Source organism: Pollicipes pollicipes, unplaced genomic scaffold (genome assembly GCF_011947565.3).
Source record: "Pollicipes pollicipes isolate AB1234 unplaced genomic scaffold, Ppol_2.1 Scaffold_6138;HRSCAF=7277_pilon_pilon_pilon, whole genome shotgun sequence".
NCBI classification, from domain to species: Eukaryota; Metazoa; Arthropoda; class Thecostraca; order Pollicipedomorpha; family Pollicipedidae; genus Pollicipes; species Pollicipes pollicipes.
The window spans coordinates 5,194,479-5,220,975 of NW_023596818.1; the positions used below are offsets into that span (position 1 = coordinate 5,194,479).

The following is a 26,497-nucleotide window of genomic DNA, read 5'->3' on the forward strand; positions in this document are numbered from 1 at the left end:
CTGGATCAGGTGAAAGCCCACCAACAATATTTCAAAAGTAGGCCGACTGCGTCTGAAACCGTTGCCTACACGAAACGTTCTGCCTGTTCCGACATGTCCTGTCCTGAACTTTGGTCTGTCCTATCGCCGGTTCTGCCTGCCTGTTTACCTGCCTTGTGTCCTGCTCCGGGCTTTACGTGCTGCTTGTCCTGCCACGCTTTGCTCTTTCGCTCGATTCTTTGACAGGGCAGGGTACAGACAGCTCTGGACTACACGTCTAACAAAGTGAAAAATGGTGAAGTTAATGTAAGAATATACGTCAATCCATTAGCGGACAGGTGAAGGTCCCTTGGCTCCATACAGGAGAGAGGACAGAGAGCTCTGCCCTATCCGCCTAACCAGGTGAAAAATTAAGTTAAAGTTAAAATATACGTCAATCTATTGGGGAACTGATGAAAGTCGTTTGGCTCCATACATCACCATACAATTAGGCGAAGCCATCGCAACGCCATTCACAACAACACGGTGCCGGAGGTCATGGCTCTGATGGTCTCTTAACGGTCACGGTTGGCAGTCTCGAGTCAAAATGACGGCCCACAAGTGTCACCCCTGCCCAAGGGCAGGGGTGAAAAGCTTCTGACTTACTGGAAATGATCGGTGACAAAAACTGACTCCTTTGCAAACCAACTGGTGACAAAATTGCGAAAATGTAAACAAATTTCAACAGACCAGGTCGTACTACAACTTGCTATCCCAGCCAAGAGAAACTCAAAACTTAGTATCACTTAACTTAGTAGCCTTAACTTAACTAAACAAAACTTAGTAAAACTTAGTAAACCTGGATATCACCATTCGAGCACTTCTGTTCACAGAATTTTTTTCAGAACAGACGCTTCGCTGTATGAGTATATCGAACCATAAGATACGGCCAAACGAAGTTTGGCCGTATCTTATGTATACCATATTATAAAGTTTGGCTTTAATCAGAATAGTCTGAAGCAGGTGTCAAAAATATACTACAAACTGTACTATACCAGTGCTGACGTCACAGATCAGCGGTGACACGGCACTTTTCCAATGTCTCTCAGATCTGTGCTTTTCCTAGATTTGTTTAGCCAAGATTCGCTTTGCATACTAAACAGTATGAAATATCAAAGAACTAGCGTTATTCCTGGTCGTAAGGATTGTAGCTGGCCGCATCATCTTACGACGAACGTGATCAGCGTGCGAAACAACGCGCAGGGCAGAAAGAAAGCGTGTGCGCGGCGGACGACCCGCGGACATAGACGACGGAGAACTCCGGGCAAAGCGAAGAGATGCAGGGAATGGTGATAGGAGTGGAAGGCAGAGAACAGAGTACGAGGCAGGGGAAAGGATGACGAATGAGGAGCAGAGTACAGCTAAAAGTTGAATTCCTTCGGTCTTGCTGCCCGTCCCGTCCCGCCCGTCACGTCCCGTCCCGCTCAAGACTGGACATGACCGGCCATGCCTTGCTCCGTCTTTGCCCGTTTGCTGGTCTAGCCGTCTATCCTAACGGCCCCTGCACATGCAATGCTACAAATATGTGAAGCTTGCACGTCAATGCAACCCCGATTGTCACGGACAAGCTCGACTACTCGGGCTACTAGAGCTCCCTCACGACAGTCTGTAGCTAGCGCTTTACGGGATAACCTTGTGAGGCGATGGTAGGTGCGGCTAGTGTGCTCGAAGCCGTACACCGTGGGATGTGCAAGTAACGGCGCGGAGCGGAATTGGGACGTTACTGTACGTCATATCGGCTCGTTGGTCTACGGGTGTGATTCTCGCTTAGGGTGCGAGAGGTCCGGGGTTCAAATCCCGGACGAGCCCAGTTGTTGCTCTCAATGGTGCTCCTGGTAGTCCTTCTTACACATCGATCTCTATCATTGTTAACATCAGGCTTTCTGGGATGTTCTTAGCTTCGCTGTGGTATATTTGAAAGCATGTGTGCTATGTTGTGTGTGCGTTGATGTCATGCTGGAACCGATGAAAAACAATTCGGTATAAACCGATACTCAGCATGCTTTCAGCAAGCTTTTTGGTGAGGCGAACGTTAGAAGTAATGCCATTGTATAGACCTTCACTTTTTGGAGAACGTAGGCAACTTTTCAATGAAGCGAAACCAAAGAGCAGCTGCACCGAGTCGCAACGTCATAGATACGGTCCGCGCCATTGCTTTCACATTATCCAGTCCTGTCTCACAAGATCACCAAGTAAGACACGTCAACAGAATTCCAACGGTCACGGCTGAGCTTTGTCCCCTAGACTATGCTTGCTGGCGACAGTCTGTAGCCAGCGCTCTACGTCACGAGACTGTGCGGCGGTGGGTGTGGCCATAACGCCGACAATTGCTGTATGATGCAAAAGTAATCTTGTTGGCGTACGTGCCCCTTGTGGCTCCGGCTTTACTTGCGGGAGAGAAGTCCCACTGACTCTCGGATCCGTCTGTTCAACCGCACCACCCCCGAAAACCGGCTGCTCCAAAAGCCGCCCCGCGGCTGCCGCACTTGGCCACAGTCCATACTGGCTGCGCCTGCCGCCGGCGGTCACGGGCGCATCAAGCAGCCGCGAGCCCATGGCCCAGTCCGCCGACACACGACCCAGCACGGCGCCACTCGAGCACCGCCGACCGCCTCTACACGAGCACATGCACTGCGCACGCACAGGGGCGCGCCCAGGCCTGCCGTGCGGCGGTGTTGTTCACCCGGCATTGAGGGCCCGGACCAGGTATGCAGGTGTGATTCTCGCTTGGGGTGCGAGCGGTCCCGGGCTCAAATCCCGGACGGCTCCGGTTATGGATGTTAAGGATACCCGCATGCTAACCCAAAGCGTTCAACGACATGGATTTTCGGGTCATTCTGTGCTTTTTCACTGTGAGTTTGATCTGTGTGACGGAACAACAATAAGCAAAAAAGCACAAAGCATGTGGGACATTGCCTTCAAAACCGCCTGCAGCCAGAGGCTACGAGCTGATTGGTTGGAATGGTCACCGTTGAGGCCCTGAGCCATCACGCGAAGACGTCTCCGAACTCAGAAGCCCTTCTCACGGTCGGGATTGATCGACACTGGCGCGTTCCTCTGACAACAATAACCGGGCTCGTCCGGGATTTGAACCCGGGACCTCTCGCACCCAAAGCGAGAATCATACCCCTAGACCAACGAGCCGACGGCAGTTTTGATCACATCACAATTCCGGTCCCTGCATTACGTTCACATCTTACAGGCAACAGCTGCCGGTGCACTGGCCACATCCACCGTCGCACAAGCTCGTGGCATGCGCTGGCCACAGACTGCCGCCGGGGAGCATAGCGCAGGGAACAGGGCTTAGCCGTGACCGTTGGACTTGTGTCAATAACTGCATGGCAATGCATGGGGCCATATAACTTCAACCAGAGTTTCTCCCCAAACGTCTTCGTTAGAAGGATAGGCCAGAGCGGTCTGCCTTCTGCCCTGCCAAACAACAGGGGGACGTGGCGGAGCAAGGTGTGGCGGGAATGAAAAAGACGGAATAGAATAGAGAACAACGTAGGGACAAAGCAGCACAAGGAAAAGCACAGGCCGAAGTGCGGGATTGGAGATGGAACAAAATTTCACGCTATTCGATTCCACAGGACTTGCGAGCTATTAATCAGGTGCTTAAAGCGTGCAAAGCTTTCATGACAAAACATGGTTGACGTAATTCAAAAGCTACCTACAACTGTTGGTATATCGATATGATCCTTAACCAGTGTTATGGCACTTAGTAACAATCAATAACAGCTTTCTTTTTCAAAAACAAATTAAACTTACACCACTCACCGAATCCCACCTAATCTCCGGACCCACTGTCCGCCCCCAGTATCGTCTCAAGAGATCATAATGGGATGTACTGTTTCTTAGTGCGGTCGATATGTAGAAACAATTGGAGAACCGAGAACCGATGCAGACTGAGACAGGACCGGGTGGAAGGACACGACTGATAGCCCTGGGTGGAGCAGCGTGCAAGGCGGAGCGAAAGGGCGTTCACGGCAGAGGACTCCTGGGAAAGCGTAGAGATGCACGGACTGAAGACAGAACCGGAAGACAGAACACAGAGTACCAGGCAGAGGAAAGGAGAAAGGAGAGGGAACGGAGAACAGATGAAAGCAGGATCCCTTCTATCTTACTGCCCGTCCCAGCTCGTCTCGTCCTGCTCAGTACGGGACATGACCGGCCGTGCCCTGCTCTGTCTTCTATCTGTTTGTTGGTCCAGCCTTCTGTCTTAACGGCTCCTCCACATGCAATGCCACAAGTATTTTGAAGCTTGCACGTCATTACAACCCCAATTTTCACGGCCAAGCTCAACTGCTAGGGCTGCTAGAACTTCCTCACGACAGTCTGTCCCTAGCGCTTTACGGGATAACCTTGTGAGACGATGGTAGGTGTGGCCAGTGTGCTCAAAGCCGTACACCGTGCGATGTGAAAGTAACGGCGCGGAGCGGAATTGGGACGTTACTATACGTTGTATCGGCTCGTTGGTCTAGGGGTATGATTCTCGCTTAGGGTGCGAGAGGTCCCGGGTTCAAATCCCGGACGAGCCCAGTTATTGCTGCTGATGGTACTCCTGGTGGTCCTTCCTTCGCATTGACCTCTGTCATTGTCAACATCATACTTCCTGGGATGTTCTTAGCTTCGCTATGGTATATCCGAAGGTATGTTTGTTGCGTGTGTCCTAGAACTGCCGACTTCAGGTATAAAGCAGCACCCTATAAGAAGGACGTTTTGACTTCTTTCCCCCATGTTTTATGTGAATGTTTCACTCCTACCTGTTATTGTTTAACCGTGCATATCAAAACCATACTTTCCTTTCCGAGGTTTTAAGATGTCATCCGAAACCGAGCTCACTTCAAACCATCAAGCATGAACAAGGCTCCACACAACCTGGACACCTGCGGCTATATCGCGCCTCACTTACATCTGATCTTGTATATGTATGCACAGAGCAAACCAGGCACCTTCAAATCCAAGAGCCCCGGCGGCTCCAGCCGCCTGCATACATCAAGCTTGATTTGTTTTTAACATGCAGCACAAGTTCCAAATGCAAGGTTTTCACGCATCCCCTTTGTTGTAGCACCACGCAAGCACCACACCACCAAAGCATAGCCTGGTGCAAACACCAGCAAAGCCTGGTAGAAAATTGTATATCATGGATATCTTTTACCCGAAGAAACTGGACCACTGAATTGCGTCACTCCCGAAATGCAGGAGTGAAAACTCAAGAAATGTCTTTTATATGAAATTTAAAAGCTGAATATCACTATTCGAGCACTTCTGTTCACAGAAATTTAGTCAAGTGAGCCGATTATAAAAGTTTAACAGCAAACTAAAGTTACCGCCTACAGCTTAAAATGTTGACCAATTTCTCTGCAGAATGTTCCATATGCAAACTTGCGCATATTCTGTACATGAATTCGATTTCTTCGCCAGCCGCCCAAACATGCTTGATGTCCACCCAAAAGTGAGCAATTCATAGGGGATGAAGGAGACAATTTGAAGTACGAAACTTATTTTTAACACCATTTTTGCCGTGTTCAAATTCCAGTTAGCTGTTTCTTTTGTTCCATGGCGGGGCTTCATAATGATAACTAAAGCCCTTCTAGGCTCAATACCTTATCACTGTACAGTTTCCTAGCATACATGGCTTTGGGACAGACCTGGCGCAGCTAATACGGAGGTGTTTGGCAGCGAACTTCTGTTTTATTATTCAGACTCCGTCTAATTTACTTCCCATTTTAATCTCGTAATTCGGTGGGCATGATTGATATTGTTTTTTTGTGGTTGGAAGGGATAACCCTGTCTATCAGCAAACCGTTCGAAAAATGTTTCATGCTTCAAATAACCTTCATGATGTTTCCATCACACCTGTTGTTATTTAGGTGAGTTGAGATGGTATTCAACATATGGGCTGCTCTGAATTAGGTTAAGGTGGTTAATTGCATGGCAAGTGTCAGAAGGAATTTGGCAGCATTAGAGATTCAAAAATGCGGCTGTGCTACAAATAGATTGGACCTGATGAGATAAAGTAAGGCTTCTTTAGATTAGGCATAATTAGATTACTTTCATGGAAATAAGCATTGCTATTTTGCAAGAAAAGGTGACATAATGTTTGTATTTCTTGACTTTATCTTAACAGGAGTCAGAGGTATACCTGCTGTGTTTGGTTGAGTGATGCGTTAACGTGCAGGGGTCAGAAGCTTTTTTGTTTGAACGCTTTATGCTTGTTGACTTGTTTGTTGTTGTTTTTGTTCTTCAATTCCCTTGTTTTGCTTTGAGTCCGGTGTCCTGTGTCATGTGGAAGTCCTGTGAAGAAAAGCGCAAAATAAAGCATCAAAGCCTTGATGTAATTGAAAAGTTAGTCACCATGGTTGGTTGATCCATATCATCATTAAAAGTGTTACAGAAAACATTGATGATAGATTCAAATTCGTTTTTCCAAAACTAAGTGAAAACTGCACCGCTAGCGACTCCAAAATAAACGACTAACGAGGCATTACAACTTCAAATAATAAAGTACGGAAACGTGACATGACAAAAAGGTACCTAACGATAAAACCAAAATGCCTCCCGGATGAAAACGCACAGTTTTTTTTCAACCGACCACACATGGCCCTGTCGCAACTTCTCCGCCGTTTCCAGCATTGCAGATTTCATACGGCGAGGTTGGTTAGTTCCGTACTTAGTAATGCCTGTGTGAAAAGCGCTGAGCGAGGCGCAGAAGGTCCAAGACACAAATATGTGCTTGAACACATAGAGATAGCAAGCGCTTATCTCTGACAGCAATAGCCGGGCTCGTCCGGGATTTGAACCCGGGACCTCTCGCACCCGAAGCGAGAATCATACCCCTAGACCAACGAGCCGATAACGGCATCCCATGGGGGTCCCTATTCTGCACCGCGCCGCTGCCTTCAAAATGTGCAAGCGAACAGTTTCGAGCGCACTGTCCGCACGCACTATCATTTCAAGAGCTCACAGTGTAAGGTCATTGGTGACGTCATTTGGGGACCAAAAAGTTGGTAACCCGGAAATCGATGCAGAAAATGGACTGTGACAGAACAGGATAGGAGGACACGACTGAGAACGCATTGAGGAGCAACGTACTGGGCAGAATGAAAGTGTGTGCTCGGCAGACGACAAAGCAACACTGAGTTCATAGGACTTGGGATAAAGGGCGGAGATCCAAGAGAGAACAGCTAAAAACAGGAGCTTGCCTCTCCCGCCCACCATGGCCAGCCCATCTCTTCCATCACGTCTCGGACTGAACGTGACCGGTCAGGCCTTGCTCTGTCTCGCTCAGTGTGCGGGTCCCGGGTTCAATGCCCGGACGAGCCCAGTTGTTGTTGTCAGTGGTACTCCTGGTAGTCCATTCTCCGCATCGATCTCTATCATTGTCAACATCAGGCTTCCGGGGATGCTCCTAGCTTTGCTATGGTATATTCGAAGGTATGTGTGCTGTATGGTGTGCGCACTGAAGGCATTGATATCATGCTGGAGCCGATGCAAATTAAATTGGTATGAGTCGGTCCTTAGTACGCGTTCAGCAAGCTCAACCCCAGACCAACGAGCCGATGAAGCGTGCCTTAACGTCCCAATTCCGGGCCGCGCCGTTGCTTTTGCACCGCACTGTGTACGGTTCCAAGCACACCAGTCATACCTACCACTGTCTCGCAAGCTATCCCGTAAAGCGCTAGCTGCAGACGGTCGTGAGGAAGCTCTAGTTCTAGTACCAGCAATGATGATTGCTCTAGTACGAGATTACATTAGCTCTTGTAGCCCTAGTAGCCAAGCTTTGCCGTGACAATTGGGGTTGATGGACTAGGAAACGGCAAAAGACAGAACAAGGCATGGCCGGTCATGTCCCGTCCTGAGCGAGACGAGAAGAGATGGGACGTGCAGGCAGGACAGAAGCTTTTATCTGTTCTCTGCCCCTTCTCCCTCCTCTTTTCTTCTGACTCGTGCTCTGTTCTCTATACGCCGCTTTTATCTTCAGTCCTTACATTTATGACATACTTTAGAAAAAGAAAGCAGGGATTCGTGGTTACTGAGATCCATAGCACTTTTCAGGGGATCATATCCATAAATCAACAATTGTGGGTAACTTTTGAATTACGTCAACCACGTTTTGTTAGGTAAGCCTTTGCATGCTTTAAGCACCTGACTAATAGCACGCAAATCCTGTAGAATCGAACAGCATGACGTTTTGTTCCTCCCCCCATCCCTCACTTTGGCCTGTACTTTTCGTTGTTCTGCTTTGTCTCCACGCTCTTCTCTACTTTGTTTCGTCTTTTTCATTCCTGTCACACCTTGCTCTGCCCTGTCCCCCTGTCCTTTGGCAGGACAGAAGACAGACCGCTCTAGCATATCCTTCTAACGAAGTCACGTGGGGAGAAACTCCCGTTCGTCATTTCGTCCCATGCATTGCCATGCAGTTATCGACACAAGTCCAACGGTAGTGCTAAGCTCTGTTGCCTGCGCTATGCCACCCTGCGGCGGTCCGTTGCTAGCGCATGTCACGAGCTTGTGCGAAGGTGGATGTGCTCAGCGCACCGGCAGCTGTTGCCAACAAGATGTAAACGTAATGCAGGGACCGGAATTGGGATGTGTAAGCGGAAACTGTCGGCTCGTCGGCCTGGGGGTATGATTCTCGCTTTGAGTGCGAGAGGTTCCGGGTTCAAATCCCGGACAAGCACGGTTATTACTGTAGGAGGAACGTGCCTGCGGTACGGCTGGTGTCGAATCAGCGAGTTCGGCGGGGGGCACTCGCGAAAAGGGGAACGTGGGCGGAAAGAAAAAAGGTGGCGAAAGAAGGAGGAGAGAAGAGGAGGAGAAGAGAAAAGGGAGAGGATAAATGTGGCAAATGTGATGGAGGACCTCCTGAACGCCAAATTGATGTATGTCGACAGAAACATCTGTATCGTCTTGATTTTGCTGTTCTGATTGCTGTTTTGATTTGCAGTTACCGACGGCGGCAGCCGTGTGATACTGCGCCGGCAACAGAGAAGCTCGGCCGCGTGGCGAGTACTGCTCCGATATAACCCAATGTGGGTGTGGCCAGTGTGCTCGAAGCCGTGTGGTGTGAAAGTAACGGCGCGGCCCGGAATTGGGACGTTACATGACATGTAATCGGCTCGTTGGTCTAGGGGTATGAGTCTCGCTTAGGGCGCGAGAGGTCCCGGGTCCAAATTTCCGGACGAGGCCGGTTATTGCTGTCATTGATAATCCTGGTAGCCCTTTCCCCGGAGCGACCCAGTGCAAGACTATGGGCTGCTGTTAGTTGCGTTCATGTCATGAAAAGTTGACTGGTTTGAAGCACGTAGCTAATCGTCAGCGTTTTAACGTAAAAAGCCCTGCCGATCTAGGATTGTTGCTTGTGGACACCTGAGCTGTAGCTCCAGAGGTAACCGGAGGATGTTGGAGAGACGCATGTCAAAAATTCACCGGGGGCCTTCTTCTGCTGAGTGTAACAGTGCCGTTGAGATAAGAGGCTGAGCATCGCTGGTGTGGGCCTCTCGCATTGCCCGTCGCACGTCTAGCTTAGCGTGCTGATCGGTGGACAGACGTGGGATAAAACGTTTTTTATGTCCATCATATTGCACATAAAAATGGATGAAGGCGTTAGTGGTGTCCAAAAATGTCGTTTGCAACTGTTGATACCAGTATTGCATGGGTTTTGTTCTAAATGAATGGGATCGTGTTGGGAAGTGTGAGTTCTGCACCAGTCATGATAATGCGATGATAATGAAGGTCGCCTGCACGCTCAGCTCGTTGTACAGTGGCACGACAAAACCATAGGTGATAATGTTGGCAGGTGCTTGTAGAATCGTGCGTCCTGTCCTGCCGCGACACAATCCCATGTCGGTATCCTCTCAGTAAATAAAAAAATCCTGTCAGTAAAAAAACATTTTCGGTTAATATAGGGCTACAGGGATGCAGTTTTGCAACATACGTAGGGTTGAGGAATGGAGGGTTGGGTGCAAGAAGTGACTGAGCCTGCCTCCAAAATGCACTCAAAGCAGTTTTCTCAACAGATGTGGCGCACTTGCTTTTCACAGAATGGAACAGGGGTTTCTCAAACTTGGTTTGGGGGCTAAACCCGAAAAATGTTATTAACAAAGACTTATGCTTGAAAATGATAACTGAACATAGGAAACTACGTCCATGGTTAGGAGGCACAATCCCCCCGACCCCACCCCCATCTGAATAGGAAACCACACGCCTCTAAGCTGGTTATGTTAAGTACACCTTTGTCTGATAATTATATTACTTCAGTCTCAACCATCATTCAGTGATTGATGATTAGCAAATGATACACAAGTGCGAGCGAACTCTCAAGGCAAAAATGTTTGTTTGCAGTGCCGCATTGCATCAAGTTTGGCTTTGTTTTGTGGTTTATTACATCAAGAGTTATATTGCAATGGTTTCTGAAAGATTCGGCTCCAGGTGACGATTTAGAGGGCTCCAAATTTCGTCGGTGACATGAAAGGTACTTTTCTCACCCCTGCCCAAGAGTCAGGAGTTCTTGTCAGTTCGGTCATATATCCGCTTGATAGTCTGATTCTTTAACACTAGTCATTGCAACCAACCAAACCATGCCTTCTGCCGGAAAACTCAAGACCATGGTTAATGGGAGTATGACACCTTTTTTTGCATTTTCCACTAGTTTTCACCAGTGTTCACGACCAGACGCGCAAGTTTTCTCCGTCAGAACAGTTGCATCAAAATCCTTCGGAATTCCTCAGAACTTTTAGGTGAAGTAGCCACTTTTCACTACACGAGCACCGCAGATCGCGTCTGCACGAGCATACGCCATGCGCACGCATAGGGGCGCACCCAGGTCTGCCGTACGGCCGTTTCGTTCACCCCGCCTCATTGGCACGGGCCAGGTATGCGCCGTGTTATTCTCGCCTGGGGTGCGATGGGTCAAGGGTTCAAACGACTCCGGTTATTGATTTTAAAAATACACACATACAAATTTAAAGCGTTGAAGGACATAGGGGTTTTCGAGCTATTCTGTGCCTCGTCACCATGGGTTTGATCTATGTAACGGAACAACCATAAGTGAAAAGTACAAAACGTGCAGTATACTGCCTTTCACAATGTCTGCAGCCGGGATGCGCGTGATGATGTAAAATATGTGAAAGTAACGGCGCGGAACGGAATTGGGACGTTACTATACGTTGTATCGGCTCGTTGGTCTAGGGGTATGATTCTCGCTTAGGGTGCGAGAGGTCCCGGGTTCAAATCCCGGACGAGCCCCGTTATTGCTGTTGATGGTACTCCTGGTGGTCCTTCCTTCGCATTGACCTCTATCATTGTCAACATCATGCCTCCTGGGATGTTCTTAGCTTCGCTATGGTATATCCGAAGGTATGTTTGCTGCAGTGTGTCCTAGAATTGCCGACTTCAAGTGTAAGGAAGCACCCTATAGTAGGGACGTTTTCACTCCTTCTCCCCATATTTTATGTGAATGTTTCACTCCTACCTGACATTACCTAACCGTGCATATCAAACCCATATTTCCCTTTCTGAGGTTTTACGATGTCATCCGAAACCGAGCTCACTTCAAACCATCAAACATAAACAAGGCTCCCCACAACCTGGACATCTGGTTATGGATGTTAAGGATACCTGTATGCTAACCCAAAGCGTTCAACGACATATGGATTTTCGGGTCATTCTGTGCTTTTTCACTGTGAGTTTGATCTGTGCGACGGAACAACAATAAGCAAAAAGCGCAAAGCATGCGGGACATTGCCTTGAAAACCAGCTGCAGCCAGAGGCTACGAGCTGATTGGTTGGAATGACCACCGTTGAAGCACTGGGCCATCACGCGAAGATGTCTCCGAACTCATAAGCCCTTCTCACGGTCGGGATTGTTTGACACTGGCGCGTTCCTCCTACAACCATAACCGGGCTCGTTCGGGATTTGAACCCGGGACCTCTCGCACCCAAAGCGAGAATCATTACCCTAGACCAACGAGCCGACGACATCTTTTGATCACATCCCAGTTCTGGTCCCTGCATTACGTTCACATCTTACAGGCAACAGATGCCGGTGCCCTGGCCATATCCACCGCCGCACAAGCTCGTGACATGCGCTGGCTACAGACTGCCGACGGGGAGCATAGCGCAAGGAGCGGGGCTTAGCCGTGACCGTTGGACTTGCGTCGATAACTGCATGGCAATGCATGGGGCCATATAACTTCAACCAGAGTTTCTCCCCACATGACTTCGTTAGAAGGACAGGCCAGAGCGGTCTGCCGTCTGCCCTGCCAAACATCAGGGGGACATGGCAGGGCAAGGTGGGGCGGAAACGAAAAAGACGGCATAGAATAGAGAACAACGTAGAGACAAAGCAGCACAAGGAAAAGCACAGGCCGGGGTGTGGGACTGGAGAAGAAACAATATTTCACGCTATTTGATTCAACAGAACTTTTGAGCTATTAATCAGGTGCTTAAAGCATGCGAAGCTTTCAGTACAAAATATGGTTGACGTAATTCAAAAGCTACCCGCAATTGTTGATTTATCGACATGATCCTTAACCAGTGTTATGGAGCGTAGTAACCATCAATGACAGCTTTCTTTTTCAAAAATAAATTAAACTTGCACCACTCACCGAATCACACCTAATCTCCGGACCCACTGTCCGCACCCAGTATCGTCTCAAGAAATAATAATGGAAGGCACCGTTTATTAGTACGGTCGATTTGTAGAAACCATTGGAAAACCGAGAACCGATGCAGAAAAACTGACTGAGACAGGACCGGACAGAAGGACACGACTAATAGGCCTGGGTGGAGCAGCGTGCAGGGCGGAGCGAAAGAGCGTACGCGGGTAGACGATCTGCAGTTATAGACGGCAGAGGACTCCTGGGAAAGCGTAGAGATGCACGGACTGAAGGCAGAACCGGAAGACAGGACACAGCGTACCAGGCATAGGAAAGGAGAAAGGAGTAGGAACGGAGAACAGATGAAAGCAGGATTCCTTCTATCTTGCTGCCCGTTACATCTTGTCCCGCTCAGTACGGGACATAACCGGCTATCCCCTGCTTTGTCTTTACCCGTTTGTTGGCTCAGCCTTCTGTCTTAACGGCTCCTCCACATGCAATGCTACAAACATTTTGAAGCTTGCACGTCATTGCATCCCCGATTTTCACCGCCAAGCTCGACTACTCGGGCTACTAGAGCTTCCTCACGACAGTCTGTAGCTAGCGCTTTACGGGATAGCCTTGTGAGACGATGGTAGGTGTGGCCAGTGTGCTCGGAGCCGTACACCGTGCGATGTGAAAGTAACGGCGCGGAGCGGAATTGGGATGTTACTATACGGTGCATCGACTCGTTGGTCTAGGGATATGATTCTCGCTTAGGGTGCGAGAGGTCCCGGGTTCAAATCCCGAAAGAGCCCAGTTATTGCCGTTGATGATACTCCTGGTAGATCTTCCTTCGTGTCGACCTCTGTCATTGTCACATCATGCTTCCTGGGATGTTCTTAGCTTCGCTATGTTATATCCGAAGGTATGTTTGCTGCAGTGTTCTAGAATTGCCGACTTCAAGTGTAAAGCAGCACCCTATCAGAAGGACGTTTTCACTCCTTTCCCCATATTTTATAGGAATGTTTCACTCCTACCTGATATTGTCTAACAGTGCATATCAAACCCATATTTCCCTTTCTGAGGTTTTACGATGTCATGCGAAACCGAGCTCACTTCAAACCATTAAGCATGAACAAGGCTCCACACAACCTGGACACCTGCGGCTATATTCCGCCTCACTTACATCTGATCTTATATATGTATGCACAGAGCAAACCAGGTGCCTTCAAATCCAAGAGCCCCGGCGACTCCAGCCGCCTGCATACATCAAGCTTGATTTGTTTTCAACATGCAGCACAAGTGCCGAATGCAAGGTTTTCACGCATCCCCTTTTTTGTAGCACCACGCAGGCACCACACCACCGAAGCAGAGCCTGGTGCAAACACCAGCAAAGTCTGGTAGAGAATTGTACATCATGGATTTATTTTGCCCGAAGAAACTAGACCACTGAATTGCGTCACTCCCGAAATGCAGGAGTGAAAACTCAAGAAATGTCTTTTATATGAAATTTTAAAGCTGAATATCACTATTCGAGCACTTCTGTTCACAGAAATTTAGTCAAGTGAGCTGATTATAAAATTTTAACAACAAGCTAAAGTTACCGCCTACAGCTTAAAATGTTGAGCAATTTCTCTGCGAATGTTCCATATGCAAACTTGCGTACGTTCTGTAAATGAATTCGATTTCTTCGCCAGCCGCCCAAACATGTTTGATATCCATCCAAAAGTGAGCAATTCATAGGGAATGGAGACAATTTGAAGTACGAAACTTCTTTTTAACACCATTTTTGCCGTGTTCAAATTCCAGTCAGCTGTTTCTTTTGTTCCAGGGCGGGGCTTAATAATGATAACTAAAGCTCTTCTAGGCTCAATGCCTTATCACGTTACAGTTTCCTAGCGTACATAGCTTTGGGACAGACCTGGCGCAGCTAATACGGAGGTGTTTGGTAGCGAAATTCTGTTTTATCGTTCAGACCCCTCTTACTTATTTCGCATTTTAATCTCGTAGCTCGGTGGGCATGATTTACATTTATATGTTGCGGGTGGGAGGCATAATTCTGTCTAGCGGCAAAGCGTGCAAAAGATGTGTCATGCTTCAAATAAGCTTCATCATGTTTGCATCACACCTGCTGTTGTCAAGGTCAGTTGAGATGATATTCAACATATGGGCTGTTTTAAATTAGGTTAAGGTGGTTAATTGCATGGCAAGTGTCAGAAGGAATTTGGCAGAATTAGAGATTCAAAAATGCGGCTGCGCTACAAATAGGTCGGACCTGATGAGATGAGGTAAGGCTTCTTGGGATTAGGCATAGTTAGATTACTTTCATGGAAATAAGCATTGCTATTTTGCAAGAAAAAGTGACATAATGTTTGTATTTCTTGACCTCATCTTAACAGAAGCCAGAGGTATACCTGTTGTGTTAGGTTGAATGATGTGTTAATGTGCAAGGGTCAGAAGCTTTTTTGTTCGAATGCTTTATGGCTGTTGACTTATTTGTTGTTGTTTTTGTTCAATTCCCTTGTTTTGCTTTGAGTCCGGTGTCCTGTGGAAGTCCTGTGAAGAAAAGTGCAAAATAAAGCATCAAAACCTTGATGCAATTGAAAAGTTAATTACCATGGTTGGTTTATCCAGATTATCATTAAAAGTGTTACTGAACACATTGATGATAGATTCAAATTCGTTTTTCCAAAACTAAGTGAAAACTACACCGCTAGCGACTCCAAAATAAACGACTAATGAAATAAACTAAGTGTCTCCGGCATGACGACTTCAAATAATAAAGTACGGAAACGTGACATGACAAAAAGATACCTAACGATAAAACAAAAATGCCTCCCGGATGAAAACGCACGGTTTTTTTAATCGACCACACATGGCCCTGTCGCAACTACTCCGCCGTTTCCAGCATTGCAGATTTCATACGGTGAGGTTGGTTAGTTCCGTACTTAGTAATGCTTATGTGAAAAGCGCCGAGCGAGGCGCAGAAGGTCCAGGACACAAATATGTGCTTGAACGCATAGAGATAGGAAGCGCTTACATCTGACAGCAATAGCCGGGCTCGTCCGGGATTTGAACCCGGGACCTCTCGCACCCGAAGCGAGAATCATACCCCTAGACCAACGAGCCGATAACGGCTTCACATGGGTCCCTATTCTGCACCAAGCCGCTGCCTTCAAAATGTGCAAGCGCACAGTTTCGAGCGCACTGTCCGCACACACTATCATTTCAAGAGCTCACAGTGTAAGGGCATTGGTGACGTCATTCGGGGACCAAAAAGTTGGTAACCCGCAAATCGATGCAGGAAATGGACTGGGACAGAACAGGATAGGAGGACACGACTGAGAACGCATTGTGCAACAACGTACAGGGCAGAATGCAAGTGTGTGCTCGGCAGACGACAAAGCAACACCGGGGACATAGGACTTCGATGAAGGGCAGGGATCCAAGAAAGAACAGCTAAAAACAGGAACTTGTCTCTCCCGCCCACCATGGCCAGCCCGTCTCTTTCATCACGTCTCGGACTGAACGTGACCGGCCAGGCCTTACTCTGTCCTGCCTTTTTGCTGGTCTTATAGCTTTTTGCTGGTATATTACTTCAGCCTCAACCATCATTCAGTGATTGATTATTAGCAAATGATATTTGAGTGCGAGCCAAATCTCAAAGCAAAAATGTTTGTTCGCTGTGCCGCATTGCATTGAATTTGTCTTTGTTTTATGGTTTATTATATTTAGAGTTATATCGCAACGGTCTCTGAAAGATTCGGCTCCAGGTGACAATTTAGACGGCTCCAGATTTGGTCGGTGGCGGAAAAGGCGCCTTTCTCACCCCTGCCCAAGGGTCCGGAGTTCTTGTGAGTTCGGTCATATATTCGCTTGATAGTCTGATTCTTTAACGCTAGTCATTGCAACCAACCAAACCATGCCTTCTGCCGGAAAACTCAAGACCATGGTTAATGGGAGTATGACACCTTTTTTTGCATTTTCCACTAGTTTTCACCAGTGTTCACGACCAGACGCGCAAGTTCGGTCCGTCAGGACAGTTGCATCAAAATTCCCCGGAATTCCTTCAGAACTTTTAGGTGAAGTAGCCTTTCTTCACCACACGAACACCGCAGATCGCCTTTGCGCGAGCATACACCCTACAGGGGCGTACGCACAGGGGCGTACCCAGATCCGCCGTGCGGCGGTGTTGTTCACCCCGCCTCATTGGCACGGGCCAGGTATGCACAGTGTGATTCTCGCCTAGGGTGTGGGGGTCACGGGTTCAAACGACTCCGGTTATTGATTTTAAAAATACGCACATACTAATTTACAGCGTTGAAGGACATATGGGTTTTCGAGCTATTCTGTGCCTCCTCACTATGGGTTTGATCTATGTGACGGAACAACTATAAGTGAAAAGTACAAGCCGTGCAGCATGTTGCCTTTCACAATGTCTGCAGCCGGGATGCGCGTGCTGCTTTGTTGCAATGACTACCGTTGAAACACTAGACCATCATGCAACGACGCATCCGAACCCATAAGCCCTTCCCACGCTCGGGTTTATTCGACATAGACCCGTTCATCTTACAGCAATAACCGGGCTCGTCCGGGATTTGAACCCGGGACCTCTCGCACCCAAAGCGAGAATCATACCCCTAGACCAACGAGCCGACAACATTCACTTTCACATCTCAATTCCGGTCCCTGCATTGCGTTCACATCTTGCAGGCAACAACTGCCGGCGCACTGGCCACATCCACCGTTGCACAAGCTCGTGACGTGCGCTGGCCAAGACTGCCGCCGGAGAGTATGGCACAGGGAGCGGAGCTTAGCCGTGACCGTTGGACTTGTGGTGGTAACTGTATGGCAATGCATGGGGCGATGTGACCAAGCAGAGTTTCTCCCCACATGACTTCGCTAGGCAGATAGGCAAGACCTGTCTTCCCTCTATCCTGCCAAAGAACAGGGGGACGTGAGAGAGAAAGGTGTGCTGGAACGGACATGACGGTACGGTATAAGGCAGAGCTTGGACGCAGGGCAGCACCTGGGATAACAAAGGACGAAGTGCTGGATTGCAGAAAGAACAAAACGTCATGCTATGCGATTGTCCTTGTTTGCGAGCTATTAGTCGGGCGCTTTAAGCGTGCAATGGCTTTCATCATAAATCAACGGTGGTGTTTTTTTTTTTAAAGCTTAACACCTTTGTTGCTTGATCCATATCATCATTAAAACTGATATTGAACTCACTGATGATTAATCCAAACCATGCTTTCGAAAAATCAGTGAAAATTACATCACATATCGACTCGAAAATAAATGACTAACGAAGCACAACCAAGTGTGTCTGGCCTTATGACTTCAACTAATAAAGTGCCGAGATGTGACATGACGGAGTGAAGCCAAACGACAAAGCAAAAATGCCTCCTGGATAACAACGTACAGCTTTTATATCTGACCACACATCAACGCTATAACATGGCCCTGTTACAGAAAAACCGATGTTTGGAACAATGTCAGGTTTCACATATCTAGCTTGGTTAGTTCCGCCTTTAGGAATGCTTGTGTGAAAAGGGCTTGGCGAGGCGCAAAAGGTCCAAAACAATCATATGCGCTTGAACGCACAAAGATAGCAGACGAGTTCCTCGGAAAGCAACAACTGGGCTCGTCCGTGATTTGAACCCATGACCTCCCGCACCCGAAGTGAGAATCATATCCTTAAGCCAACGATCCTGTAATATCGTTATAAGCGTCCCACTTCTCGGCCGCGCCGCTGCTTTCAAATTGTACAGGCGACGGTTTCCAGCGCACAGTCAGCATCCAGCATCACTTTATAAGCGCACAGTGTAAGGGTATTAGTGACGTCATTCTGGGGACAAAACGTTGGTAACCCGAAAACCGATGTAGAATATGGACTGATGCAGGACAGGATAGAACACGATCGAGAACACACTATGGAACAACGTATAGGGCAGAATTAAAGTGTGTGCACGGCAGAGGACAAGGCAAGGCAGAAGACATAGGATTTGAGGTAAAGGGCAAAGACCCAAGTGATGAGGATAGGATCGGAAGTGAACCGTACACCGCACGATGTGAAAGTAGCAGCGCGGGCTAAAATTGGGAAGTTAGAGGATGTGATTAATGTAACTGATGCAATTCAAAACCTTCCCACCATTGTTGGTTATCCACATCATTATAGAAGAGTGTTGATGGACTCAATGATGATAGATTCAAGTTCGTTTTTCCAAAAATCAGTCACGATCGAGCAGTGACGAATCAGCGATGACGAAACAAACATGCATCCAGTGTGAAGAGTTTCAGCCATTGTAATAGCCGACCATAAATCATGAACTGGTTGTACCTAGTCCGACGTCTGGGGTCTTTTAGGCTTGACACGGCTAGCTTTCTTAGTTCCATGTTCAGCAATGCTTGTGTGAAATGAACCAACGAGGCGCACAAGCTTAAGGACACCTAGATGTGCTTGTACGCATAAAGGCAGCAAGTTATTACGTCTGACAGTAAGAACCGGGCTCATCCGGCATCTCACACGGAACCTCTTGCGCCTGAAGCGAGATTCATACCTCTAAACCAACGACCGGACACTGCTTTTCGGAGCGTCCCAGCTCTAGGCCGCACCGTACGTTCAAAGTGTACACGCGACGGTTTGGGGCACACAGTCCGCTTCCAGCACCAATTCATAAGTTCACAATGTAAGGTTATTAGTGATGTCATTTGGAGATAAAATGTTGGTAGCCCGCAAACCGACGTAGAAAATGAACTGGGGCAGAACAGGACAGGGGGGGGGGGGGGGGCACGGCTGAGAACGCAATGTGGAACAGCGTACAGAGCAGAACGAATTGTGTGTACAGCACACGACAAGGCAGGACAGATGGCAGAGGACTTGGGGAAAAGGGCAGAAGTGCTGAGGGGCATCCAAGGGGTAAAGGGCAAACGGGCATCCAAGTGCTGAGGAAAGGAATGGAAGAGAAAGGGCTGAGTATGAGTCTGGCAAAAGAGCAGAAAACAGGATCCCGTCTTTCCTGCCTCCCCTGCTCTGCTCCGGTCTCGTCTGGTTCCATCCTGTCCCAGACGGGACATGACCGGTCAGGCCTTGCTCTGGCTTTTACTTTCTTGCTGGTGGTACCTTCTGTCCTAACGGTTCCTGAACATGCATCACCAGAAATACTTTGATGTTTGCAAGTCAATGCAACCCAGATGGCCACGGCCCAGCTCGATTATTAGGACGATGCTCCCTAACGACAGTCTGCAGCCAAAGCGCTCTGCGCCAGAACCTTGTGAGACTATATGTATGGCCAGTGTGCTCGGAGCCGTACACCGCACGATGTGAAAGTGACGGCGCAGCTCAGAATTGGGACGTTATTGATCGTCCAATCGGCTCGTTGGTCTAGGGGTATGATTCTCGCTTAGGGTGCGAGAGGTCCCGGGTTCAAATCCCGGACGAGCCCGCCTATTACTATCAGAGATGCTCGCACATAGCGGGTGAGCGCCATGGTGAGGAAGAGGTTATGAGTTCAAAGCTATGCTTGCTTAATAATCCAATGTGCAAGCGCTGTTCATTTCAACCAACCCGCCTACTTTCGTTGGAAGGCTCGAGACCAGGGCTAAAGGGGGTATGACACCTTTTTGTACTTTTCATTATTGCTAGATCGGACACGTCATTGACGTTAAATGCGCATCTGACAATTCGCTTAGAACACATATATGAGTTCTGGTGGCAGCATGGAAGTCAATTTGGAGTCTGACTTTGTTTGACCCCATTTGACACGAAGGTCATACCTAGGAATCTCAAACATTGATCTAAGTGAGTTCACGTACAGGCAAACACATCCTCTGAATGTAGCTATCTTTAACTCTCTTAGTTCCTGAGATCTCAGAGGGAGGGGTTAAAAGGAATCCCACTGGAGCGAAGGGTTTCCAACCGGCCACCCGGGCGCGTGTAAAATAGCGGTCATCTTAGAACAAGGAAGGCAGCATAAACGTGCTGCTGTCATAGGGGTGAGAGGGAGACCAATGAAAGTTATCCAAAGAATCTGTTTCTTCACCTAAAAATGCTGAGCTTTTTGGTAGAACGTCGTGCAAACCGTTCGTGTCCAGCATTTTGTACGCGTCTGATCTAATAATAATGAAAAACACAAAAAAGGTGTTATGCTCCCTGTACCCATAGACTTGAGTCTTCCAGTTGACAGGAGGTTGTTGCGATGGACAGCGTTTCAACATTGGAGTATTAAGTATTAAGCGAAGACAGCTTTGAACTCATAACCCCTTCTCACCATAGGGGTCACCCGACGCATACAAGTACCTCTGACGGCAATAGCCGGGCTCGTCCGGGATTTGAACCCGGGACCTCTCGGACCCGAAGCGAGGATCATACCCCAGACCAACGAGCCGATAATATCATTAAAAGCGTCCCAATTCCGAGCCACGTCGTTGCTTTCAAATTGCGCAGGTGACGGTTTAGAGCATACAGTTTGCACCCAGTACCATCTCATAGGCTCACAAGGTAAGGTTATTAGTGACGTCATTTGGGGACCCAAAGTTTGGTATCCCGCAAACGGATGCAGAAAAAGGACTGAGGCAGGACAGGATAGCAGGACACAACTAAGAACGCATTGTGGAACAACGTGCAGGGTAGAATTAAAGAAAGATTTTCAAGATTTGTACTGCAGACAACACAGGGTAGAGGGCAGAAGACTTAAGGAAAAGGGCAAAGATCCAAGTGCTGAGGATACGATCGGAAGAGAAAGGGCGGAGTACGAAGTTGGCAAACGAGTGGAGAAAAGCTGAAAGCAGGGCGCCGGCTGTCGTGCCTGCCCTGTCCTGCTCGTCTTGTTCCATGACGTCCCGGACGCAACGTGACTGGTCAGGCCCTGTTCTGTCTTTTGTCCTGTCTGGTTATGCCTTCTGTCCTAACGGTTCCTACACATTTAATCTGTCCTAACGGTTCCTACACATTTAATCTGTCCTAACAGTTCCTAGCCTGGTGTCGCCTGAAATAACTTAATGCTTGCATGCCGATGCAATGCCAATTACTAAGCTCGATTCAGGCGAGATCGAGCTCGGCCAAGCTTGATTACTAGGCCTATGCTCCTTAAGGAGAGTCTGTAGCCAGCGGTTTACGCCATAACCTTGTAAGGCGATGGCGTGTGCTGCTAATGTGCTCGGAGCCGTGCATCGTGCGATGTGAAGTAACGGCGCGGCTCAGGATTGGGACGCTACGAAGGGATCCATCGGCTCGTTGATCTCGGGGCATGATTCTCGCCTAGGGTGCGAGAGGTCCCGGGCTCAAATCCCGGACGAGCCCGTTTGCCGTTATGAGTCGTTACGCCTTTTGTTTTCATGCTTCACAATGCGTGGAGCTTCCGTGCATTTCTACACCTCGCTCCTGTGAGTTTTGAATTTCAGTATTTGTACGTTTCAAAGCGACCCATAGCATCCATCCAAACGAAATTTGGAGACTGCGAGCAGATAAATCTCGCGATTATGTGATAAGGCTGACGAAGAATGAAGAGACTTAGAAAAGAAATGATGCAGACAATGTAGACGCCAGCCCATTGCGAAAAAGGACTTGTGATTTAAAAATACTTGTGATACAGACTTGTGATGTGATCAATTGATTTTCTTGACCGAAATTATTGAGACCTTGTGAGTCGGCTTCTTTTACTGAATATTGCACGCCATGATTTGTCGAATAAAATCAATCGACACGTACAGAACTGCAATCCCGCCAAACAAACATGCATTCTTCACTAATGGCTCGTACACATGCATCGCCAGAGGAAAATTGAAGCTTGCAGGTAAATGCAACCCAATGATCGCGGCGAACTCCGGATACCGTGGCTCTGCTCCCTCACGGCAGCTGGTAGCCAGCGCTTTATACCATTGCCTTGTGAGACGATTGTGGATATAGCCAGTGTATTTGGAGCCACACACTACGCGATGTGAAAGTAATGGCGTGACCTCGAATTGGGACGTTACGAGTGTATTTGTTGTCGGCTCGTTGGTCTAGGGGTATGATTCTCGCTTCGGGTGCGAGAGGTCCCGGGTTCAAATCCCGGACGAGCCCGGTTATTGCTGTTGAAGGTGGTTTCATTCGTCGGGTAAGTCCTATGGTAAGAATAGCTTATAAGAGTTCAAAGATGTCTTCGCTTGATACTCCAATGTTGAAGTGCTGTTCATCGCAACACGCCAAATCATGTCTTCTGGCGGAAGACTCGAGGCCTGGGTTATAGGGGTTATGATGCGCTTTTTTACTTTTCGCTATTGTTAGATCAGACGCGTACAAAATAATGGACACGAGCAGTTTTCTCGAAATCGTTCTAAATAGCCCAGAACTTTTAACTGAAGTAGCCCATTCTGCGGGATAAATCTCATTGGCCTTCCTGCTCACCACTATGGCAGCAACACATTTATATTGCATTCCTCGCTCATTTAACAAGTGCTCGGGCGGATGGTCAAATTGCCCTCCCTCCTCGAAGATTTTTCTAGAATGGTTTCCGAACGGTTTGCGTGGCTATAGACAATTGAATAGCGGATCGTTTGACATCAAAAATTTAGGCGTACCTTGTGAGGTCGCTGACTTGTGACAGGTCAAAGTCAGCCCATGGTTTCAGCGAAGGCAATTCCTAGGGAATCGTTCAATCTGGTACAATAACGGAGTGTTTGAAGGAGCCATGCATCTCTGAAATGCGTTCTTAGGCACCACAAATATTGAATGAGCAAATTACGTTGACCTAAGGTCAGGTATGAAGGTCAGACCAAGGTCGCAGCCAGCCTGATCTATTGCTCTGGGGCTTGCTGTATGGGATAGTTTGTGGTGCTCATTTCAAATTTATTGACAACAGGAACCGCATTATGCATCTTCCATTGACTGGAGGTCAGAAAAGGTCATTGACCTAAGATGGCCCGGGTCGACATTCCGTTTTAGGAGCATATTGCCTAGCGTAATCTTTATTGCTTATTTAAATGCAGAACTCAGAGCAGTCTTGAATGATTTTGGTCACTATGGCCTTCAAAAGGTCAAACAAGGCCACTGACCTCAAATGAACTTTTTACCTTTTGCTTAGAAACAGTTTCCTAAGTTCTGGGGGCACTTTGGAGACCAGCCTGGAATTTGAAATTTTTACCTTATTTGACGTGAAGGTCATGACCTAGGAAACTCAAACTTTGACTTGAGTGAGTTCACGTACAGGTCAAGAAACCCTGTAAATTTGGTGTTTCTACCTTTCGTAGTTCCTGACATATCAGTGGGGTAAATTTGACCTCCAAGCCGAGCAAAGGGTATCTAGCCGGCCACCCGAGCGCATGTTAACACGCGTCCGGATGGCCGGTTGGATACCCTTCGCTCGTGTGGGGGTCAATTTCACACACACACCCTGAGATTTCAGTAAATAAGAGAGCTACCGGCACCAAATTCATCAGATATGTTTGCCTGTATACGAACTAATTACGGTCAAAGTTTGAGATTACTAGGCCATGACCTTCGGGTCGATTAGATCCAATCAGGTCTAACCACAAGTTGGTCTTCAAAGCGCCCCAGAACTTAAATATCTGTCCTAAGCGAAAGTTCGCATGCGTGTTAAAGGTCAGTGATCTTTTTTGACCTTGTGAATTTCACGGTGACCAAAATTAGATCAGACTGCTCTAAGTCTCTGAGTTTTGCTTTTGAATAAGTGACAAAGATTACGCTAGGCAGCATATTCTTAAAAACCAAATGTTTACCTCGGTCATTTCAAGTCCGTGATCTTGTCTGACCCTTAGATGTCTATGGAAAGTGTATAATGCGGTTCCCGTTAGCAATAAACACGAACTGAGCACCATTAACTACCTCATACAGCAAGCCACAGAGTAATACACGGGTTGGTTTTTATGTTGGTCTGACATTCATACTTGAACCTAGGCCAGTGGAATCTGTTAAGTCAATTTTTGTGTTGCCTAAAAAAGCATCTCAGAGATGTATGGCTTCGTCTAACAACCTGTTGTTGCATCAGATGCGATTGTATCCATGGCCTGAATTTGACCTGCTGCAGGTCCGCGACCTACAAGGTACATCTAATTTTTTATACCAGGCGATTTGGTATCAAATTGTCCGCAGATATGCAGAATTTGACGCGGCTACGCCACGTCATTCGCATTATTTGACCATCCACCCCAAACGAGCGTGTGTTATTGTCTGTACGTGACTTTTTTGTCAAAAAGCTTGAGTAATATATGCTGGGAATGCCGGAACCACTCTGCTTAGATAAAAAACATATGCGTCTTTTTTCCTGCGAATTCAACGAGACATTACAACATGGCTTGGAGTTACTACCTACGGCGTTCACTACAGTGGCTGTTTTCGAAGCGCACTCTGGCTTTGGGAAGCGGAAGTGTGACATGGTCTATAGTGACGTACCGGATTTAAGAGATTCATGACACTATGAGTTTCACAGTATATTGTGCTTTGACATTAAAAATTTGCCACAAAAACTGGCGATCGCTGTGTTGCGTATGTCAAGCAGCCCACAAAAGTTGTTCTTACGACCAGTACCAAGACAAAAAAACTCACGACCGAGATTCACTAACCCACCTCCGACGCGGCGCCCGCGACGAGCATGGCATAATGCTGTCAGTATTCGTGCCCCTACTTGTATGCATAGAGGGAGCACGCGAGGACCTCTAACAGCAAGAACGGGGCTCGTCCGGGATTTGAACCCGGGACCTCTCGCACCCAAAGCGAGAATCATACCCCTAGACCAACGAGCCGATAGCACATTAACGAGCGTCGTAGTTCTGGGTGGCACTGTTATGTTCAAAATGTATACGCAGCGGTTCAGGGCATTCAGTCCGCTTCCAGCACCATTCCATCACCTCACAATGTAAGGTTGCTAGTGATGTCATTTGGGGACAAAAAGTTTGGTAGCCCGCAAACCGATGTAGAAGATGAACTGAGACAGGACAGGACAAGAGCACCCGACCGAGAACGCAATGTTCAACAGCGTACAGAGCAGAACTAAATGGTGTGCACGGCAGACGACAACGCAGGACAGAGAGCAAAGAACTTGTGAAAAAGGACAGAGATCCAAGTGCTGGGGACAGGATCGGAAGAGAAATGGCAGAGTGTGAGACTGGCAAAAGAGCGGAGAACAGGATTCCGTCGGTCCTGCCTACCCTACTTTGCCAAGTTATCGTCTGCTCCCATCCCATTCCAGACGAAAAGTGACCGGTCAGGCCTTCCCCTGTCTTTTGCATTTTTGCTGGTCCTGCCTTTTTTCCTTACGGTTCCCCCACATGCATCGTCACAAATAATTTAAAGCTTGCACGTCAATGCAACCCCAATGGTCGCAGCTCAGCCCGAGTATATGTGCTCGATGCTTCCTAAGGACAGTCTGTGGCCAAAGCGCTCTTTGCCATTACATTGTGGGACGATGGGTGTGGCCAGTGCGCTCGGAGCCGTACACCATAGCATGTGAAAGTAACGGCGCGGCTCAGAATTGGGGCGTTATCGATTGCTTCATCGGCTCGTTGGTCTAGGGGTATGATTCTCGCTTAGGGTGCGAGAGGTCCCGGGTTCAAATCCCGGACGAGCCCAGTTGTTGCTGTTACAGGTTCTTGTCTAATACTTCGATGCGTACAGGTGCATGTCAATTGCTGTGCCTTCTTGCTGTGAGTTGAATGAATACGCATCGTTGCCCAATGTTTAAAAACGGCCCATTGCAATTAACCAAACCATGTCCGCCGCCTAACAGCTCAAGCCTTAGGTTAAGAACACAGGTTTAGCCTGAAAGATTCAGTGCAGACGATAGAACCGTATAAAGTGCGTCCCGAGCTTCACTCCAGCCCATTGCGTCCAAACACTTCGCGCTGTTCTTGGTGGTGTTTGGTCGCGGACAAGCAGAAACAGGCTAGTAAAGTGC

The 26,497-nt window shown here is 48.0% G+C and overlaps 10 non-coding genes across 10 annotated transcripts; 5 read left to right on the plus strand and 5 right to left on the minus strand.

The window, feature by feature from the left end:
- Nucleotides 1-3,090: 3,090 nt before the first annotated feature.
- Nucleotides 3,091-3,162, minus strand: TRNAP-UGG (transfer RNA proline (anticodon UGG)). Its single transcript has one exon. It is a non-coding gene; the product is annotated as a tRNA-Pro (tRNA).
- A 1,322-nt stretch (nt 3,163-4,484) lies between these two features.
- On the plus strand, nt 4,485-4,556 carry TRNAP-AGG (transfer RNA proline (anticodon AGG)). The gene has a single exon. It is a non-coding gene; the product is annotated as a tRNA-Pro (tRNA).
- Nucleotides 4,557-6,800: 2,244 nt separating this feature from the next.
- On the minus strand, nt 6,801-6,872 carry TRNAP-CGG (transfer RNA proline (anticodon CGG)). The gene has a single exon. It is a non-coding gene; the product is annotated as a tRNA-Pro (tRNA).
- Nucleotides 6,873-11,196: 4,324 nt separating this feature from the next.
- TRNAP-AGG (transfer RNA proline (anticodon AGG)) lies at nt 11,197-11,268 on the plus strand. Its single transcript has one exon. It is a non-coding gene; the product is annotated as a tRNA-Pro (tRNA).
- A 4,391-nt stretch (nt 11,269-15,659) lies between these two features.
- On the minus strand, nt 15,660-15,731 carry TRNAP-CGG (transfer RNA proline (anticodon CGG)). The gene has a single exon. It is a non-coding gene; the product is annotated as a tRNA-Pro (tRNA).
- Nucleotides 15,732-17,185: 1,454 nt separating this feature from the next.
- TRNAP-UGG (transfer RNA proline (anticodon UGG)) lies at nt 17,186-17,257 on the minus strand. Its single transcript has one exon. It is a non-coding gene; the product is annotated as a tRNA-Pro (tRNA).
- Nucleotides 17,258-19,978: 2,721 nt separating this feature from the next.
- Nucleotides 19,979-20,050, plus strand: TRNAP-AGG (transfer RNA proline (anticodon AGG)). Its single transcript has one exon. It is a non-coding gene; the product is annotated as a tRNA-Pro (tRNA).
- A 2,546-nt stretch (nt 20,051-22,596) lies between these two features.
- On the plus strand, nt 22,597-22,668 carry TRNAP-CGG (transfer RNA proline (anticodon CGG)). The gene has a single exon. It is a non-coding gene; the product is annotated as a tRNA-Pro (tRNA).
- Nucleotides 22,669-25,274: 2,606 nt separating this feature from the next.
- On the minus strand, nt 25,275-25,346 carry TRNAP-UGG (transfer RNA proline (anticodon UGG)). The gene has a single exon. It is a non-coding gene; the product is annotated as a tRNA-Pro (tRNA).
- A 753-nt stretch (nt 25,347-26,099) lies between these two features.
- Nucleotides 26,100-26,171, plus strand: TRNAP-AGG (transfer RNA proline (anticodon AGG)). Its single transcript has one exon. It is a non-coding gene; the product is annotated as a tRNA-Pro (tRNA).
- Nucleotides 26,172-26,497: the final 326 nt, after the last annotated feature.